The sequence below is a fragment of the Triturus cristatus genome, chromosome 7 (assembly GCF_964204655.1).
Source record: "Triturus cristatus chromosome 7, aTriCri1.1, whole genome shotgun sequence".
Classification (NCBI taxonomy): Eukaryota; Metazoa; Chordata; class Amphibia; order Caudata; family Salamandridae; genus Triturus; species Triturus cristatus.
Window position 1 is genome coordinate 1819480843 of NC_140590.1, and position 22248 is coordinate 1819503090.

Consider the following 22248-nt stretch of genomic DNA (forward strand, 5'->3'; position numbering starts at 1 on the left):
GGACATTATCTGCTAAGAGAGCGCGGCGCTCTAACGTCGAGGGGCATATCTTTGGGGTGGTGAGCCCACGAGGCTCCCACGCGCCGCAGTGTTGTGCAGAGCCCTGAGTAGAGGCTCCAACATACGGGGGCATTTTTCCACCTGTTAACAGCGGCCCCGGAAGGCAGCGGGCCGCTCCAACGTTGCCCCCACATTTGTAACGAGCCAGAGAGGCTCCACCAGGCCATGGTTGTTTGTTAACGAGCCAGAGAGGCTCCAACAGGCCATATTTGTTTGTTCACGAGCCAGAGAGGCTCCAACAGGCCATATTTGTTTGTTAACGGGCCCAAAGAGGGCTCAAGAGGCACGCCGGTGCCAGGTTCCTTTCCCCAGCTGCCCAGCACTTAGTGGGCAGCTGCAACGTTTAGGTTGTGCTTTGTGCGCCCTGGTTTGCGCAGCCTGCGCAGCCTTGCCTTGACTTTGCTGGATATTGGGCATTTCTGCACCCGTGAGAGGCCAGTTGGCCTGGGGGCAGTTTCCCTGTGTTGTGCCCTCCCCTAGGGTACCTGGCGCCGTTTGGCGAAATTGTGTTTTCCTGCACCTCTGAATGTGTTCTTATGCATCATGTGCCTTGTGTTTACACCTCTGAATGTGTTGTGATGCATCATGTGTAATGTGTTTCTACCCATACAGGTATTGTGATACTTAGGTGGTTATTCTCCCTAGTACAGGTGGTGCTAGTGAGGTCCTGATTCCCTGCGTAATATTTTCCTAAGGTGGTTAGGGTTGCGTAGGTGGTACTTACCTGTTACCAGTGGTTACTGGTTGTGCGCTACATTTTCTGATTGGTGCTACAGTGATTATATGTGCTGTGTTATTTCTACAACGTGCTAGTTCTAAAAGTGTTTATTCCTGACAGTGGTCCAGGTGGCCCTGTCTTGTACATATCCCCTGTAAATTCTGCCCGTGCCTGTTGGCACATTGTAAAGTGTGTGTTTTTATCTAATGTGTTTTGGTATAATACAAAGGCTATTTTTATATAATACCTTGTGTGGAGTTTCCTTTGTGGTGGGCCTTGGGTGTTGTTGCTGGGTGCGCGCGCAAACTCTTTACACATTGCCTCCGGGATAAGCCTGACTGCTCGTGCTAAGCTACCAAGGGGGTGAGCAGGGGTTATCTTTGGCGTGTAACTCCCCAGCCCTGACTAGAGTGGTGGTTTCTGCCTGGCTTTGACGCAAGCCCTAGCTAACCAGTAATCGCCATTCCTAACAACCTGGTTGGAGTGGCAGGGCCTGGAAGGCATGCCAGCGCTGTGTAGGCAGTTGCACGCTCAGCATGCACACGTGTCGTGTGTGTGCTTAGGGTGTGTCTGACAGCAGGGGGTAGATTTTCTGATGGACATTGCTAGGAGTGCGTCTGCTACATCAGACTGTAGTGTGATGTGGGTTATGCAAGGACATGAGGGTCGTGCAATGTGCACGTTGCATGTGCAGACGTTCCAGCCTTTGCCACCGCAACAGTGTCACACACAAGCAGATTACAACAAACTGAATGGGTGGAGGGAGGAAGGGGGGTGCATCCTAGAGGCGTGTGCGTGAGTGCAAATATAGAAACTCTGTGTGCCCTTGCTGCAGGGCCTGCAGCAGCATGCGCCATGCCCTGAATACCATGCCACAAGTTGCACACAAACACAAGCATGTCAGTAAGGACCACTGCAAAAGGTGTATGAAAAGGAATGAGTGTCTGGTTCTACATGGCACACACACAGACAATGGATGCACATAAAGCAAAGTGGCCGTTGTGGGGACTGACATGCCAAAATACCCACACAGACATGTACATCATGCACAATACATATCATAATCCCTGACACATAGACTCATATGCACAATCTGTGATAACTATGCCAGACATGCCGCATGCACAGTGGCAAGAGACCTGCATTGACAGAGATGAGGCACATTGGAGGCTGAGGGACACCTTTATTGGACATGTGTGCCGGAATGCAAATGCATCCATATTGACAGATGCACAGGTCATGTGGATGTACATGTGGGATTTACACTAGCACCCCCCTTTGCACCACAGATGCAGGAGATCCATTGCACTGGCACACAAGTGACGGGTGTGAGGCAAACACCCCGCGCTGCTCACGGAGAGGCTGCTATTCACCATTGAGCCTCTACTGGGGATGTACCACACTATGTCAACCCGGTGCATCCCGTATGTTTCCGAGGGCAGTGTTACACACATTGATGCTTTCATCACAATCCACAATCACATGACAGATGACTGTCACGAAGTGTGACTATCACTTCAGGTGAATCCAGCTCCATGTCATGTGCCCCATGTTGATTCGACATGTATGCAAAGTAACCAAACATGAACAGGAGCAGTGCATACACATTCCAAACATATAGCACACCCAAAAAGCCTTGCTGCATCCCTTACCCTAAGGAGAATTTTCAACATGTCCGTGCATGTTACGCTGATTCAGCACACGTTGCTGTATTCATGAGGAATAGCAGGAGCACAACAATGCCACCAGCAGACAGCATGCGCAAAGACCTGTGGATGAGAGACACACAAGAAGTGAGCCAAAAGAAGAACATCCGCATGCATGGGCATGTACTCGACACGTATAAGGTTGTCAACATGCTAGGTGAAAATAGTGTCTCTGGAAAGACATTCGTACATTACACCATCACTGGAGTGACACATCCAAACACACCTCTGACTCACTTGCCATACATGCAGATGGACACACACATTGCAACACATGCCACACAAGGCTCAATGCGTGCACACTCAGACACTGCAACTCACCACTAAGCAAAGAAGTTGCGTATGAGCCGACTCCGGATGTCCTCTTCCTCCTCCTCCTCAACATCACTTGCCTCGTCACCAAGCCCCTGATCCTCCACGGGTGGATCTTCCTGCTCATCCGGATCCAGGATGAGTGGCATAGCTTTCTCCACTGCCATGTTGTGCAGCATGCAGCACACGAGGAAGATTTTGCAGACCTTCACCGGGGCATATGGGAGTGCGCCGCCGGTCTTGTGGAGGCACCGGAATCGGCTTTTCAGGAGGCCAAAGGTCCTCTCTATCACTCACCTGGCCCGCCCATGGGCGTTGTTGTACCGGTGATCGGCAGCCGTTCTGGGGTTGCGGAGCGGCGTGATCAGCCATGGCATGTTGGGATAGCCAGAGTCCCCTACATGGAAACATCATGGACAGAAGTGGGTCAGGAGAAGCAGTAAGACAGAAAGATGACGCTAAATACAGGAGTAACAGAGTATACCCACCAACAAGACATGCTAGTTCGTTGCGCAGCTGCAGCATCATTTCAGGCACCCTGCTACGGCTCATGATGTAGGCATCGTGTGCTGATCCTGGAAAACGGGCACAGACATGGGAAATCTCCATGTTAGCAAGACACACCACAAGGGCATTAATGGAGTGGTAATGTTTTCTGTTGCGAAAGGCTACCTCCTGTGCCTGTGGTGGTACCAAAGCCACAGGTGTCCCATCAATAGACCCAATGACATGGGGCATCCCTCCCAGGGCATAGAAGTCACCCTTGACACGTGTCAACTGCTCAGGAGTTGGGAAATGAATAAACTCATCCAGGTGAACCAACATGGCCTCTATAAAATCATGCAGGACACGGCTGAACATGGTCTGGGACATGCCACCAACATCAGCTATGGTATGTTGAAATGTATCCGTGGCAAAGAAATGTAGGGCTGCCATCCCCTTCATCTTGGGTGTCAGTGCAGTAGGATACCTGTGTCGCGGTTGGAGGTGTGCTTCCAGCCGGGCGGTCAAGTCCTCAATCAACGGTTGGCTGAAGCGGTAGCGGCGTATACAGTCATGTTCCCTCAGGGCAGCCAAGTCTGGCTTTGGTCGGGGGAGAGGCGGAGCCCTGCAGTAATTTGGAAGGGACAACGAAGAGTGAGTACAGTACAACAACAATGTCAATGTACTGAGCACATGTTAAACAGCCAATACACATATGCTACATACAGAGTCAGGTCTGTGCAACATATCCTGGACATGTATGCCAGGCAGGTGACACTCCTACCAAGAGCCAGCCACAAACGTGGATTCTCAAGCTCAACATGACATGGCATGAAACTAGCTGTGGGCCAGTGTGAGTGAACAGGCAGACGCATCACAGGAGTGCCAGACATCCGCATATGTGCAGAATAAGTATGTTAATCATACAGACAGGTTGTGGAACACTAGAGGCACAGGTCACATGTCCGTTAAAAAAGGACAGAACACACACCTTGCCATGACGGGGTACATGTCAAGACAGATCACACATACATTGAGACTACGCTGATACGTCCTTGTCTCGCAAGTCCATGTGGGATGCATACATACGCACGTTACGCCTGATGCCACATGTGTCCTGGTGTGCATAATGGTGTGCCATGCCCATCTACACACAGACACATCTTAGATGCAGCAACTGCAGATGCATTTGACGGTACACCAACAGCAAGCTTATGGGAACACATGACACACACATGACATAGTCACAACGTGCCACACCGGTAGTTACATGTCAGGTGTAATATACTGTGTACATGGCATCAGGGGACACTTGCGGGTGTTGTTGACTGTGCCATGCCAATGATGCATTGCTCAACAAGTCTGTACTTCATGCACACATGTCAAAGGTGGGAAGGGGATGTGTGGCACATCACAGCCTGACACACCTAGTCCTGAGACATGTGAGACTGCACTGACAGCCTTGGCCAAGTATGACAGCTCAATTCCTTTCTGTGTGCCGCCTGTCACCTGTGTAAGCCGTGAAACGCACCATACACACGCTCTGAGGGCGTGTGTAGGGTCCGTATCACTATGGTAGTGTAGCCGTATGCGTACGCCACCGTGATACGGACCGTACACGCGTGTGTAGGGTCTGTATCACTATGGTAGTGTAGCCGTACACGTACGCCACCGTGATACAGACCGTACACGCGTGTAGGGTCCGTATCACTATGGTAGTGTAGCCATATGCGTACGCCACCGTGATACGGACCGTACCCGCGTGTGTAGGGTCCGCATCACTATGGTAGTGTAGCCATACGCGTACGCCACCGTGATACGGACCCTACAGACGCCTGTACGGACCGTATCACTGGAGTAGTGGTGCCCTAGGGGCGTGGAACGCACCGTACCTGTGTGTGTATAGTGAAATTACATAGGGGACACATGAGGGACAAGTCTAAGGGCCTAAATGCATGCTGGTTGTCATGGAGACCCAGTTTCAAGTTCAAATTTTTTCATCAGGTGGCCAGCAGAAGTCAGTTGGAGAAAATATACAAAGTTGCAAAGTGGTTGTTGACTTGACATCATGCTCATGTTTTATAACATGCAAAGGCACCCACTGGGGTAGGTTTAAAGGGATTGGAGGAAACGTAGGATGCAAATGAGATTGACCAATCACTCTGTACTCCTGTAAATGAAACAGGCCAGCAAGGCAAATATAAGGCAGCCAGGCCCCATGAGAGAGCACTTGCCTGCACAACCTTTCATTCCACACCACTGCTGCTGCTCGTGATTCCTCTGGCACCATGTCCAGGTCTGTGGAGAGGGCCCAAACATTCACCCTGGAGGAGAACCAGGCCCTGCTGGATGTGATCCTCCCACAGTACCCTTGCCTGTATGGGAGACCAGGGGAGCAGGTGAATGCTGACTCCATTAGCTTAGACTGTGCCCCTTTTTTGTGACTGTCACTTCTGGCATTGTGTCCAGGTGTGACAGACATGCAATGTTCTTTAGAGTGGGTCCCAGGGGGGGGAATGGCTCATGTCTCCCATGCAGAGCATGCTGTAGTGTATGTCTGCACTCCTCACTTGCATAGTGCTTACTGTGACAATCACTGCATGGTGCATGCCACATTCAGCCTGGCTAATCCTCCTGGGAATGTTGTTTCTACAGTCCTGATGTGATTCCGTGGTCCCCCCCAGTGTGACAGGTGACTGTACCCACAGATGTGTGTGTGTTGAGTGTACCTGTGGTGAGAGTGTCCAAATGATGTGTTCGTCCCCTGGACATTGGTGTGTGTGTCAGTCCCCTGTCATGTGGGTGGGTGTCTATGTGGAGTGTTGCACCCCAGCTGCATGAGGGATGCATATACCGTACCCATCTGATGTGAGCAGGGAGCAGTGCTGTGTGTCTGACGTGCTGAGCCTGCCCCACACCTGTGACACCCCCCAGCCTAGTGCCACATGTGCAGAGTGATGTTTGTACCCGCAGTTGCCAATGGCAGGTGATTGTCCTGTGCCTGTGTGTGTCTGTGTACCCTGCTGAGGATGCGCCAGTGGCCTGGGGCATGTGACTGCTTTGAGGTGCTGTACATAATCGTGGTGTAGCTTGTGATGCACAGTGTGAGCCGGGATCAGTGATTGTGTTGCACCCCTCATTCCACCTGTGTACTTGCAATGCCACGTCGTGCATTTGGCCTTCCCCAGAGGATAATGTCCCTATGATGAAGGTGCAATGAGTTTGCTGCATACTATGCCCTGTTCAAACCAGCCAAATTGTTCAAATGTGTGTCTCTGTGACATGTAGCAGGTGTATTGATGTTGTCTCACTTTGTCATTCTCACAGGTATGCGTCGATGCCAAGGGGGAGATCTGGAGGGAAGCCGTCAGTGCCGTGAGGTCGGTGGAGGGTCGGAGGCAGCGCCTGCCCCAGGTGAGGAAACGCTGGCAGGATATCCGGTGCTGGACCAGGAGGATCGCCCGGGTCCTGCTGGGGCACTCACCTGAGAGCCACAAGAACCGTGGGCGCCGGCGCCTGACCCACCTGATGAAGCGTGTGCTGCCGGTGGTCTTCCCTGACTTGGATAGGCGCCTAGCGGAGAAGCAGCAGCAGGAAGGGGGTAGGTACATGTGTGTTTGTTGTGTGTCACCAGCTTTTAGAAGTGCGCAGTTGCATGGATACACTGCCAGGGTTCATATGTGCAGTACATATCCTGTTCCCCAAAGTAAAGCGGTGCTGTTCTTCCTCCCTTCCCCTCCTTGACACGTGTTCCCTGGTCTGTGTGTAGTCACTCTTGCACAAGGTCATCTAGGCTGCCAGTTAATCCAATTGCCCAATGCTTGCAGCATCATGTGTGGGGGTGGTGTGTGACATGTGATGGGTCCTTGCCTGTGCCCTGACCAGTTCAGTCATTGTGGGGTCCATGTTAGTTGCCACTGATGCTGAGTCCCGACATAGGAGTGTGTCTCACAAGTGTGCTGCCTTACAGCATGCATGAACAATGTTGTGGCCTCAGGCATGATGTGCAGGAGTGGGAGATGTGCATAGTGCAGGGAGGAATGCCTCTGTTGCTGTCATATCCATCCAGGACCATGGAGGAGTGTGGCCACTACAGTCCCCTGGGGCACCTTTTCCTAGGTATCATGTGTGTCATCCAACAATGTGGACATTCTCTGTGTCTTCAGCATAGGTTGGGCTCTGCGGCATCGTACCCTGGCCTAATTTGTATTTACCTAAAGTGTGCTACATGTTTCCACTGTACAGGGTGACCCAATTTTGCTTGTGCATACTCACAGTGGCCAGTGCCTGTGTGTCTTGGTACAACTATCTGCTGATGGTTGTTTGTCACAAATATGTGTGGTCAGCCTCACGAGGTGATGTTGAGTACATTTAGGAGTTCTTGATGCACATTTTATTAAACCCTGATTAATAGGTGTCACTTCTTTATCTGTCTCTATCACATTGTCTCAGGTATGGGGGGTTTGTGCGGGCAAGGCCTACATGTCCAAACCTTATGTCTCCTTGCCAGGTCTTGCCTGTGTGTGATGATTGTCTGAACATACACTCAACATGCAGTGACCCAGTCAGGTTGGGCATGGTTTAATGTATTTGCTAAGCAGCATGTGCCAAAAGTTAGGAGACATGGTTCCTGCGCATCCCTTTTTTTGCAACGGTTTGCTGTCCAGATGCTGTGCTCGACTGTCCCCAGGGACTGGCTCCTCTGTCTAATTTGATATCAAGTTATTTGCTGTTGTGACATGCTCTCCATTGTTTCCCAGTGGCATGTTGGGTCCTCCAACTGTGTAGTGCAGGACCTCCATATGTGCATAGTATTGTAGATGTTACTCATGTAGTTTTTCATGCTATGCACTGTGACCTATGTAGTTTTGAATCATGTGTCATATGTGTACAGGTGTCTGATTTTTCCTGTCTCTTCACCTTGCCCACAGCATCGTCGGGGGAAACCGAGGGAGACACTGGCACGGACCATGAGGAGGGATCCAGCAGCGGTGCCACCAGTGCTGCCGAGTCTGGCGCAGCGAGTGGCAGGGAGGCCGAGGGAGTGATGCAGAGGACCTGTCCAGTCACACCACCGACTATGACGCAGACGGGTCCGAGGCTGAGCTCCCAGAGGGGGCGGAGGCTGCGCCCAGTGCTGAAAGCAGCACTCCATCTCTCGCCGCCCCCTCCATTGATATCACCGGCCTCCCACTTAGTCAGGTCCCTTCCGTTCGTGCTAGGCGCCCAACTGTCTCCTTCGTGCCAGGCACCGCACCCCCTGCCCCTGTCTCCCCTGCTGCCGTCAATGCCGAGTCTGTGGACATTCTGCGGCAGTTGCAGGTTGCTCAGAGATCGCTGCTGAATGTCCTCCATGGCCACACAAAACAGCTGACACAGATGGTGTCGTACATGGATTGCATGTCATCAGCGATGTCTGACCAACGGAGGTTGCTGAGGTCCATAGACTCGACACTGACTGCAGCAATGGGTCTCCTGCAGCGCTCTGCCCCCCCTACCCCTGAACCATCCACACTTCCCACTCCCATGCCTGTCCCAAGCACACCCAGACGTCCCCATGCACGCACCCCACCACCCACATGCAGCACACCACCAGGGAAGGGAAAGCGCACACCTCCTGTCACGCACACACAGGGGGAAGCAGGCACACCCACTGGGTCGGGGGGCAAACTGAAGACACGCAGCCACAGTGGGAGTCCTCAGTCCTCACAACCCACTCCCTCCAAATCCACTCCCATTAGCTCTCCTGTCCACCAGTCGGAGAAGGCAGCATTCACTGCAAGTGTGTCCCCCAGCCCCAGGATGACACCGCCTTGCAAGCGGTGGAGGCAGGACCCGGCCAGGGTAGTTGAGTCCCCCCCCCTGTCCACACCCTCCCCCAGGAGCACTGCGACCTGTCCCTCTGCCCCCCCCCTCCTTGGGGCCTGTGGGTCCATCGGGTGCAGGGGAGACGCTGGGAGACCTTGCGTCGGTGTGCAGCGCCATCCTGACCACCACCTTTGTCGCTGCAACACCCCCTGTGGCGCAGTTGTCCCTCCCTGCACCCACGACACCTACCCTTGCCCCTCCTGTCCCTGCGGTGCCTGGTCCTTCCCCCCCCACATGATGCCCCCCCTTCTGGGGATTGAATGGAAGACTGAACTGTGCAGGCAAGCTAGGGGAGACGCGTCCCAGTGTGTACCCCCCTAATTCAAATATGGACTGGCCTATGTGCCTTGTACATAGTGTACATTTCAAAAACTATATTTTGTTTTAATGCTGAATAAAGCATTTTGATTTTCATTTGCACACAAATGCTTTTCTAGTATTGCTGTTGGTGCTGCTGCTCCCTGAGTTGGGGTGGTGATAATGTGTTAGGTGTCTGGGAAATGTTGTAGTGTGCCGCTCATAGGGTGGACCCTGGTATCTGCGTGCCATCACAAGGTCTCAGCAAAAAATCTTTGGTCATGTACGCTCTTACTGTATAGTGACATTGTCCCAAGGTGTGTTCCTTCCTCTGTGGACCCTGGCATCTTCCCTGCAGGGTGTTTCCCAATTGTTGTGCTGAGCTGTGTCTACATTTCCTGGGTGTGTGACGGATCCCTTTGGCCATGCAGGCTCAGCAATGTCACCACCTGCATCATTTGTGGCATCCTTGGTGGTCACTGTACTTGTGTATGAAGTATATTGTCCTATGTCTGGGCACTGCTGGGAGTGATAGGCACCCACCCCTCCTATGTCTGGGCACTGCTGGGAGGACTCTGCACCCACCCCTCCTATGTCTGGGCACTGCTGGGAGTGTTGGCAGCCACCCCTCCTATGTCTGGGCACTGCTGGGAGTGATAGGCACCCACCCCTCCTATATCTGGGCACTGCTGGAAGGACTCTGCACCCACCCCTCCTATGTCTGGGCACTGCTGGGAGGACTCTGCACCCACACCTCTTATGTCTGGGCACTGCTGGGAGGACTCTGCACCCACCCCTCCTATGTCTGGGCACTGCTGGGAGTGTTGGCAGCCACCCCTCCTATGTCTGGGCACTGCTGGGAGGACTCTGCACCCACCCCTCCTATGTCTGGGCACTGCTGGGAGTGATAGGCACCCACCCCTCCTATGTCTGGGCACTGCTGGGAGGACTCTGCACCCACCCCTCCTATGTCTGGGCACTGCTGGGAGGACTCTGCACCCACCCCTCCTATGTCTGGGCACTGCTGGGAGTGTTGGCAGCCACCCCTCCTATGTCTGGGCACTGCTGGGAGGACTCTGCACCCACCCCTCCTATGTCTCAGCACTGCTGGGAGTGATAGGCACCCACCCCTCCTATGTCTGGGCACTGCTGGGAGGACTCTGCACCCACCCCTCCTATGTCTGGGCACTGCTGGGAGGACTCTGCACCCACCCCTCCTAAGTCTGGGCACTGCTGGGAGTGTTGGCAGCCACCCCTCCTATGTCTGGGCACTGCTGGGAGTGATAGGCACCCACCCCTCCTATGTCTGGGCACTGCTGGGAGGACTCTGCACCCACCCCTCCTATGTCTGGGCACTGCTGGGAGGACTCTGCTCCCACCCCTCCTATGTCTGGGCACTGCTGGGAGGACTCTGCACCACCCCTCCTATGTCTGGGCACTGCTGGGAGTGTTGGCAGCCACCCCTCCTATGTCTGGGCACTGCTGGGAGGACTCTGCACCCACCCCTCCTATGTCTGGGCACTGCTGGGAGTGATAGGCACCCACCCCTCCTATGTCTGGGCACTGCTGGGAGGACTCTGCACCCACCCCTCATATGTCTGGGCACTGCTGGGGCTGATGGCCACACACCCCTATGTGTCTGTCCACTGGCGTGGTACGACCCGTACCCACGTCCTACGGCCTAGGTACGGCCCGTACTACCATTGCAGTGGTGATATGGGGGTACGCTTGGTACGAGCCGTACCCACGTCCCACAGGCATGGGTACGGGTCATACCCCCATTGTTGGGGTGCCGTAGGGGTACGTACCGTACCCATGCCTTTAGGACGTGGGTACGGCTCGTACCAAGCGTACCCCTACGGCACCCCAACAATGGTGGTACGGCCCGTACCCATGCCCCCAGAGCGTGGGTACGGCTCGTACCAAGCATACCCCTATGTCACCCCAACAATGGTGGTACGGCCCGTACCCACGCCCCCAGAGCGTGGGTACGGCCCGTACCACGCGTACCCCTATGTCACCCCCACAATGGTGGTACGACCCGTACCCATGCCCCCAGAGCGTGGGTACGGCTCGTACCAAGCGTACCCCTACGGCACCCCAACAATGGTGGTACGGCCCGTACCCACGCCCCCAGAGCGTGGGTACGGCCTGTACCACGCATACCCCTACGTCACCGCCACAATGGGGGTACGACCCATACCCATGCCTGTGGGACGTGGGTACGGCTCATACCAAGCGTACCCCTGCGTCACCCCAACAACGGCGGTACGGCTCGTACCCATGCCTGTGGGACGTGGGTACGGGCCGTACCACCATTGTTGTGGTGCCGTAGGGGTACGCACCATACCCACGCCTTAAATGTGTGTGTACGGGTCGTACCACACCCAGCCCTACGTCACCCCAACAATGGTGGTACGGCCCGTGCCCATGCCTTTGGGACGTGGGTACGGGCCGTACCAACATTGATGGGGTGATGTAGGGGTGGGCGTGGTACGTCCCGTACCCACGCTCTTAAGGCGTGGGTATGGTGCGTACCACAATTGCTGTGTTGCCGGTTCGCGTCCATGTTGACTTCCGTTGTGGCGGACGCAGGCCTTGGTGGAGACGCCCCTACCCCCGAAGTGACCAGGCCCTGGGGGTCAGGTATGTACGGGGCATGTTTGATTTTGGACTTGGGTGGGGGTTATGTTTCCTGCCCCTGCCCCCCCCCCTTTGACCCTGGGTGTTGTTCTGCGGCATCTGCGTCGGTTCCTGTACACCAGGTGGACTGCAATGAGGGTCGGGATGACACGTAGGTTGGGGTCCATGGCTGTCTGTCGCGTCCAGGTGGTCCTTGTGCGCGTCGTCCTGATTTCCCGGCGGTTTTTGGCTCCTGTAAAATATTTTCCGTGCGGAGTGACGTCGGTACAAATCGTACTTGCTGGTTCGTGGAACGCTGCCTGACTCCGTCCGGACGTCACGTCCGCGGTGTCCCGGATCAGAATTGTGGGTATTTTTTGTTCGGTCGGTATTTTTTACAATTCGTACGCAAATGGTGTTTGCGTACGAATCATACTTGCATGTTTGTAAGGTATTTCTACTGGGTACGAGTCGGACGGAGAATACGCTCCGTCCGACGGTTCGTACCCGGTTTCCCAAGGATCGGAATCGGCACCAAAATGGATTGGACAGAGAGGGTTAAAGTGGCACCAATTGATGCCATTGGTGAAATCCTTCATGCATATCCAACACCCTCACCTCATAATAGTGCACTGTGGTGGCAATGACCTAGGCACTTTGACTGGGGTAGGTCTGGAAATGCTTATGAAGGAAACCTTGGCAGAACTGATTTCACTTTTCCCCAAAACTGCCTTTGTGTATTCTAACATATGCCAAAGGCAGAAATGGAACTGGTCCGATCATTTTTATCCACAAATTGAGAAAGCTAGGAAACATATGAATAAATCTGTTTCTGCTTTTCTCCGAGACTATAGAATGGGGTCCATTTACAATAACAATCTGCGCTTTCATATGCAAGAGATGTATAGGAGAGATGGAGTACACTTTACTGATGAAGGAAACAGAGTCTTCCTCAACAACTTTATACTCTGTATAGGTACTTACTTATAAGTACCAAAAACGCTCAATGAACACAACGGCTCTTTTTAGAGCCACTCAAGAACAAAACACTTAAGCTTGATGTTTATCTCCCCAAAATTTCAATTTTTTTCCTTGAATCTGCGCACCCAACGCGAGAGAATCCGTGCACCCTGCGCGCATTTTGCCTTTTTTTTTTTTTTTAAAAGAGGGCCCCAGGGGGTCCTTCTGGGACCACCTAAGCACCTCTAGAGGGTCAGAGTATTTCCACTCTGCCCCCTTTATATGTTTTACACACTTATTCCCCTTGCTTCTTCAGCCTCGCTTCTACCGAGGCAGAAAATGTCCGCCAACAGTTCCTGGTTTCGAATGTAGACAGACACTCGACAGCCAATTAGCATTCAGCACGTGATCGGGAGGGGGCACGCTCGGTTCGGGGAGGGTGCGCTTACGGTGCGGGTAGGGTGCGTGGATCCTCCCCGGCTATAGATATCACTAACTTTTTCACCGTAATTTTCTCAGGAACTACTGAACAGATTCACACCATTTATGCAAAAGGCATGAGTCTGAACTGAGGACTACCTCTTTGCCAAATTTGGTGTCATTCCGTTCAGCGGTTCGGGCTGTAGCTGCGACAACAGATCCTATGGGAAAATGCATGGGGAAAACGCGTTTTGGGACCCCCCTTTTTTCTCGGCCCCCGCTTGACGAATCACCACGAAACTTTCAGGGTAGGAGCGGAGCGGAGCTGGCAAAAAGTTTGGAAAATTTCGCGAGGATTCATCAACCGGCACCAGACTTATTGGGAATAAAATGTTGCGGATTTCCTATGGAAAATAGGTTCTAACTATAACTATCTACTGGCTGTGTGGCCCCCCTTCTTTTTGTATTTTTGGGGCCCTGGGGACCCCATCCGCCATGGCCTGACCCTTTTTTTAATGAAAATAAATAAATAAAAAATGGGAAGGGGACCGCGGGGCCCCCCTCCCGAGGCCGATTTTGGCCCCGGGGACCCTATCCCCTGAGCCATGGCCTCCTTTTTATAAATATATTAATAGGGAAGGGGGGCTGCATGACCCCCCTTCCTTGGGATACTTTTGGCCCCAGGGATCCCATTTCCCCGGGGCATGTCCTATTTAAAAAAAATAATATGTATTGGGAAGGGGGCCTGGTGGCCCCCCTTCCCTAGGCCACTATTGGCCCCTGGGACCCCATCCCCCTGGGCTGGCCTCTTATTTTAAAATAAATACACGAGAGGGGGCTCAGTGGCCTCCCCTCCCGGGCCACTATTAGCCCCAGGGACTGCATCCTTGGGGCATGGCCCCTTTTAAAAAACAAAATAAAGGGGAGGGGGGCCGAGTAGCACTCCTCCCAGGCCACTTCTGGCCCGGGTACCCCATTCCCCGGGGCCATCCCTTAGTATTGGGGACTGTGGGGGGAGCCCCAATGTCCCCACGGTCCCAGCCGGGTCCCCGCCTCCTGCTGGAGCCAGCATTGCTTTTGGACAAGTAGAGCTGCTAACATGCAGCTCCCCTTGCTCAAAAGCAATCTGCTTTGCTTTGTTGAAGTGAGAGCTGGTTTGCGCTGATAAGTTCCTGATGGGAAATTGGAGAAAAATATATATATATTCACTGAAATCATGTGATGTCATCAGTGATGTCACTGACCATGTCATGAATGATGTAATATGTGACATCAACAGCAATGCATTGCAGGCGCGCGAGTTATAGTTAGCAGAACTAACTATAATGGAGGAATTTCTATGGTTTTGTACGAGTGAAATGTCCAGCTAACTATAACACCCCTGAAACCTATGTTTTTTTCAGTGAATTTCTAAGGTCTTTTAAATGCTAATTTCTGACTATAACGTCCCTGAAACCTATGTTTTTTTCAGTGAATTTCAAAGGTTTTTTAAATGCGAGTTTCTAACTATGCCTACAGAGGTAGGACATGTGAAAAAAGAAGAAAAAACACACAGAAAGACGCAAAAGAAATGCAGAAAGAAGCAACAGAATTCGACAAAGACGAAGAAAAGTGCAGGAAGAAGCAAGACATGTGCAGAAAGAACCAACAGAGGAGCAGAAAGAGGCTTTGTTGCAAAATCATCCAGTGCCCACAACTTTTTCAGACGGGTACTGGTGGTAACTGACTCTGACTAACCAGGCTTAGAGCCAGTGCCATGCACTTAGAATACAGTGAAAACAGCTACATACACTAGTGAACACTATGCATTGGGGTACCGCTGTGATTAGCATGACCTCCTCTGTAAATCCCTAATACATAATAGGGCAGGGGAATTAAAATTACCTCTAAGTCAGGGTTACAGAAATATGCTACTTTAACTAGTAGTTACGTTTGCAGAGTGGTGGAGAAAGGGTGCCGGGCGTCCAACCAACGCTCAGGAATTCCACTGCGTAGGTCTTACAGGAGTTACCAGGAGGGATTCTTGGACCCCAAACTCCCTCAGGACTAAATTGAACTTCTTCCCCCATCCCGTAGTCTGCCACGAGGCACTTTTGCAGAGTGGTAGAGGAAGTGGGCCATGGCCTCTGAAGACGTCTTAGCAATCCCACTGTGTGGGACTTACTGGAGGTAACAAGAGGGGTAGTTGGCCCCCAAGGACATCCTTGGGGGCCAACTTCCCAAACTATTACCTCCAGTCAGTCCCACACAGCAGCACTGGTAAGTACTCGTACCAGGCCACGCCCACTTTGCCCACCACTCTACAAATGCGCTCCCTGGCATGCTCTTGGATGATGATTGAAGTCCCCTTCACTATTGGGGGTCCTTTAAGGGCCAAGTAGCCTACCTTTTACCTCCAGTAAGCCCCACGCAGTGGGATTCGTGAGAGGTAGACAAAGGTCATGCCCCCTTTCGCCACCACACTGCAAACACACCCCCCTGGTGCGTTGTAAGTTGGGGGATTAAGTCCCCTTGAATGCTGAGGGTCCCTCGGGTCCAACTAGCCCACCAGGTACCTCCAGTAAGCGCCAGAGAGCTGCATTGCAGAGAGGTGTAAAAAGGTGCATGGCCTGGCCCACCTCTCTGCAACACAGCGCAATGGCGCTTACTGGAGGTACCTGGTGGGCTAGTTGACCCCCAGGGACCCTCAGGTTTGAAGAGGAATTCGTTCCCCAACTTAAAACGCGCTACAGGGCGTGTTTGCACACATGTCAAATCAAATCAAATCAAATCATCTTTATTCGGTGTGAAAACATCACATCATAAAAGAATAAACTCACAGCATATTTATACATCATTAATTCATGTGAATATATTAAATGATTTTTTTTTAAAGATACATAAAAGAGATACAGTAGGGGACTCATAATGTCCCATGTAGACTCAGGGTGCAGTATGGCGTATAAGATTAGTCCAAGGAGCAATACATTTATCTTTTGGGGGGCAAAGTGCTAGTGCTTGAATGTGCAGAGTTGAATCAAAGTAGTGCAAAACATTACATCTCAAAATTACAGTTCAAAGATTCTTAAAATTCATATATTTACATTGTATTTAAAACAGTTAGCCCTTTAAAAAGACATTATGTTTATACATCTTACATTTGGATCGATTTCCTACACCTAAAAACATTTTTTTTAAAGATTGATATAGAGGCTATCACATATGGTGTCTCTAACTGTTGTAAAGCTATAAGGGCTGGACGACATTGCCTCAGACCAAGTAGTTTTAACAGAGGAATGATCCATAAATTCCTCTGCACTGAATAAAATTTACAAAAGAATGCCACATGAATGGTCGATTGTAGTGACGTATCATCACAAGGACATTTACACAGTTCTTTTGACCAATCATTGGCTATAGGAAAGCTTGTTAATCTATGTATAATGCCTAAACGAAAACGGATTAAAAGAAATTTATCGTAATCACATACTGTCAGGTCTAGATATGGTTGCAGTTTTAGAGATGTTAAAGTAAGATTATGCGCCTGGACCGTTTTTTTATTCATTTCTATGCAGAGCCTCTGGTCGCTGAGAACGCCTAAGGACTCTCTCTTAAGGTCCTTCCTGGTTATCCTGAGCATAGTAATAGGATCATCATAAAATTCTTGATGACCCAAATTATAAAGGAATGTTTTAACATAAAGCAACCATTTAACTTGTTTCACTCCGTCTAGACCCATACAGTCAGTGATAATCATACGATTAAGTTTCATCTCCTCTGTTGTCCAAACCCTATGCCATAACAGGATCGGTTGAATCTTTATAATGTCTTCCAAGTATGTCAACCCTAATTCAGTATGGCATATAAAAGTGGAAGTGCTATTTGGAACCATCAATAAAAACCTTAAAAAGGTGTTCTCGGCTACCTGGATGGGATATACATCCATATAACCCCAAACGCCCGCTCCATATGTGGCTACAGTAACACATTTTGCTTTATAAATATTTAATAATTCCACCGTTGGTCGTCTGCCCATTTTCCTACTAAAGTTAGATAGGGCAGAAAGGGTTCTTATAAACAGTAACCTTCTTATTTTGACCGCCTCCAGCCAGGAACCCGTACGATCAAATAAGATCCCAAGGTAGGAACATTTTTTAGTACTTTCGATCTGTTTTTTATCGATAAAAATAGTCTGGGGCTTTATGCATCTATTCCCGCAATTCATTATGAGTGTCTTAGATGAGTTAATGGTTAAGCCCCTCTCTGACATAAAATTTGCAAAACTATCTACAACCCTTTGTAATCCTTGTGAGGTGCGAGCCATTAAGACCGCATCGTCTGCGTATAATAACGCAGGAATGGGTCGTTTAGCGACTTGTGGTAAATCCCTGCACTCCTGTATTAAAACCTTTTCCAGACTATTTGTATATAACGTAAAAAGAAATGGCGCAAGGACGCAGCCTTGTCTCACTCCGCGCCTCACTTTAAAGTGTCTAGTGCATTCCCCCCTTACCCCAAAACGAACCTGCGCCTTCGCCCCTTGATATAACTGCCTAAGATAGGAGATTAAAACCACATCCGCACCCATCTCCTCAAGTATGAGCCATAATTTATCATGTATTACGCAGTCAAACGCTGATGACAAATCAACGAATGCCATGTATAAAGGACCTTTTTTGGCCTTAATATATTTATTCATCAAAATGTTGAGATTAAGGCCCTGCTCTATTGTGCCTAATTTTTTGCGGAACCCATATTGCAGGTCACTTAAAACTGCCTGTTCCTCCGCCCAGTCCTGTAGTCTATTCAGGATCACTCGGCCCACAATTTTTACGGTAGAATCCAGCAAGGATATTGGCCGATAACAGGCCGGATCAGACCTATTACCTTTTTTAAAGATGGGTACCAAGATGGATTCATACCATGTGGAAGGAAGGCCTGCGGGGCCACATGCATTAAAAACTTGTGTCAACAATGGGGCCCAAACTTCCAAATTATGTTTAAAAATATCAACTGGGACGCCATCTGGGCCAGCGGCTTTTCCGCCCAAACTTTTGTTAATCGCAAGGATTAATTCATTGAGTTCAAAGTGCAAATATGGACCTTGACCCGCTATATTCCCATGCACTCTTTCCTGTTCAGGAGTGGTCTGGGGTCCTACATTAGGATCATTATACAGAGCAGAAAAATGCTCAATCCACTCTTGTTCAGATATTGCTACCTCTATAGCAGCTATATCTTTTTGGATAAAAAAAGGGGCGTTAACTGCCTTCCAGAACGCGCTAGTGTCTCTACTAAGGGATGCTTCGCGTAAAGCCGTCCATGCTTCCAATTTAAGGCCCTTTTTTCTTTCTTTTAGGGCATGATTGTACTTTTTTCGCGCCTCTCTAATCCTGGACTTATCTTTTTTCCCCGAGTGGAGAGCCTTTTTAAGATTCCTATAGGCCCTAGTACAGTTGGAATCAAACCAACCCTCATTCTTCTTAGTGCATTCTTACTTTTAATTTTAATAGTGAGCTCCTCCTTAATTTGGTTTGTAATAGCAATGAAACCATTAATGATTTCATTGCTTGTGGAATCCTCCTTCAAACAGACCAATAACTTATCGTTACATTTCATTAGGACATTGTTCATTACCTCATTTGGCTCTATTTTGTCCCATCTTAACGCATAGCCGTTTAGCCTTGAGAGACAAATATCCCTTAGTATGGGATTAGGACTTTTAAATCTCAGAGCTTCGTTTCCAGATAATATGATAGCAACACTCTCGGCAAAATGATCACTTATGGCAATCTTATGTATGAGGAAACTAGTGATTCTAGAACAATGACAACACAAAGAAAGAGGGTAGAGGCTATAAGAATCCGCACCCAACAGATGACAAGTGTCTTTAGGTCCACACGATAGCGCAAAGAACCAAGGAGCACTCCCCTCTATACTCCTTATTTAGGAACAAGTGCTATTTTACACAGATACACAAGGGTTCAGCACTATATAATATACATTTGTTTGTCAAAATTCAAGATTCACACAAAAATGAATTATCCCAAGTCTTAATTTCTTGAAAAAAAATGTTTTCTTCTTTATTTTTCTTTAAAATGTTTTCTTTATTTTCAAGAGGTCAAGAGATCATAGCCAACGCGTTTCGTTTCACATCGAGACTTCTTCAGGGCTTGACAGTAAGATATAGCGTGATCTCATCAATTCTTAAGTACTTCAAGTTTTCTAGATTTCTCCAATATTCCAGAACCTCTATATGGTACACAGTGTCCGCAATGGCATGGTGGCCTATGATGTCGGTACTTCGTGTTGTGGATCATCCACAACACGAAGTACCGACATCATAGGCCACCATGCCATTGCGGACACTGTGTACGATATAGAGGTTCTGGAATATTGGAGAAATCTAGAAAACTTGAAGTACTTAAGAATTGATGAGATCACGCTATATCTTACTGTCAAGCCCTGAAGAAGTCTCGATGTGAGACGAAACGCGTTGGCTATGATCTCTTGACCTCTTGAAAATAAAGAAAACATTTTAAAGAAAAATAAAGAAGAAAACATTTTTTTTCAAGAAATTAAGACTTGGGATAATTCATTTTTGTGTGAATCTTGAATTTTGACAAACAAATGTATATTATATAGTGCTGAACCCTTGTGTATCTGATTCTAGAACAATGCCTGTTAGTAACCATAATAAAATCAATTGTAGAGAAGGTTCCGCGACCGTTAAAAGTTGGACCAAAGGCAACCGGAGGGGAGCACAACATGTTTGCAAAGCCTAAATCAAAGTCAGATGCTATGTCGTTTAGGCTCTCACCATACTTTGAATGAGGGAAATGAGGGAAAGTTGTTTCCGTATCGTAAGTCATACCACAGTTCCCAGTATCTGAGTGTTGACACAACCCAGAGTTAAAATCCCCACCCCAAATAATCAATAAGTCCCTAGATTCAGATTCCTGTGTCTTGTAGATATGACCAGATATAGTTTTAATGATCATTACTATTTGGTCTTGAGGCGCGTTGTTATAGTAATTCACTAATATTACTATTTGAGATCTTTCCAAGGATAAACTAATAATAATATAGTATGAGTCCTCCGCTACCGTGTGGATATTACCAAGGTTCAATAAGTTAGAAACATAGGTGCATAGACCACCTTTAGCTCTACCATGCTTTGAAGTTATTGCTGGCCTGTGTATAGTTTTATAGCCATTTATATGTATCGGCTCCACTGACCAGGTTTCCTGTAAGCATATAAAATCAAACCTATGTACGAAGTTGTTCCATTCTACATTCCTTATTTTTGATTTTAAACCTGCTACATTCCAGAACAGGAAGTTACGACTATTGTTATCTGAGTCGTTTACACAATCGTTTAAGTTCTCCCCTGGTTTAAGTACAGGTTGAGTATCCTCCCGTGTTAAACATGATGATATAGTGTTTTTACCCGCCAGTGACGTAGAGGTTGATATTTTTTTACAGGCTGCTAAAGGTGGAATATCATATGAGTTATGTAACAGGACAAAATCCGATAACTCCCCCTGACCCATATGGTCAATTAAAGCCAGTGTGTCCCTTTCCTCTAAAATATTCTCATCGCTCAATATCCTAAATTTAGTAGACCCAGTAGTGGAGTCCGAGGCTGGTCTACCCACACCTAGTTCCTCCTTGCTTTTACTAGGGTTAAGCCTGGTTATATTAAAACCATTTTCCCTCGGTCAATCCACTTCTTCCAGATTTGCTAGTGCCTGAAAGCGGTTATATGTACTTACGCCAGCCATAGAATTCTGTGCCACCAGTGGAACATTTAAACCTTGTCCAATATGGCCATAATGGCTGGGTTTATAGAAAAAACCCAAGGGTACAATATTGATGTAATGTGGTGAGATCTGATTGCTCCCAACCCTATTTAGGATTAAGTCAATTAGTTGGGGAGTTTTAAAATTTAGTATCACGCAATCACCTGCCAAGTCTTTAGTACCCCTGCCTATCCACCTCACCCTTCTTGCCATTTTGAACTCTTGAAAAAGTCTCTCAGTTAACCCATCCTGCTCCCCAGCCAAGATATTGATTTATTTCTTAGGCTCTCACAGGTTTCATTCATACCTTGTTGTAGTCTGGGGACATTGGCTAAAATAATTGTATATGGTGTTGAAGCTGGGGGAAGATCTATATGCAGAAATACATTTTCAACAACCTCAGCCGTTACAAGTCCCCTTGTGCCGTCGGCCGTGGGCCCAACCTTAGAAACATTTCTAGGCCTACTTTGGTCAGATGGATTATGAAGCGGTCTTATTGAGTCATTATTTATAGGCCGTTGTTCATGCGTAAATGGAATATTTGTCTGAGTTACAGGATTGATATTTATATTCCTGTTTTTCAGGGTATCCTTGGGTTCTGGGAGCTCTCGTTTAACCAGTTTTGACAAGACTTTTTCCATTTCCCCCACCCTGCTTATTAGGTCAGTTACAGAGTCCCTTAAAAAGCTATCTAGAGCTTTGAAGTTATTTTTCAAATCCAGAACTTCACTCTGCATTAAATCACCGTAGATGTTAATTTCTGACTCCCCCCCCCGTATGTTTATTCATAGCAGAAGCCTTAACGTTTTTAGGTAACTTTCTTTGAGTTAAGGCCACACTTGTCTTGTTATTTAATCCTGGTTCCTTACTCTTTCTACTGATAGAGTCTGGATTTCTGGGGCGCTTCGGGGGTGGTTGAAGATCACTCTCTTGGTCACTGTCACTGATGTGGTCAGATATGTTTACCACACAACAATTACTACTACCTGGCCCACTGAGCTTGTCCGCTATAGGGTCCACC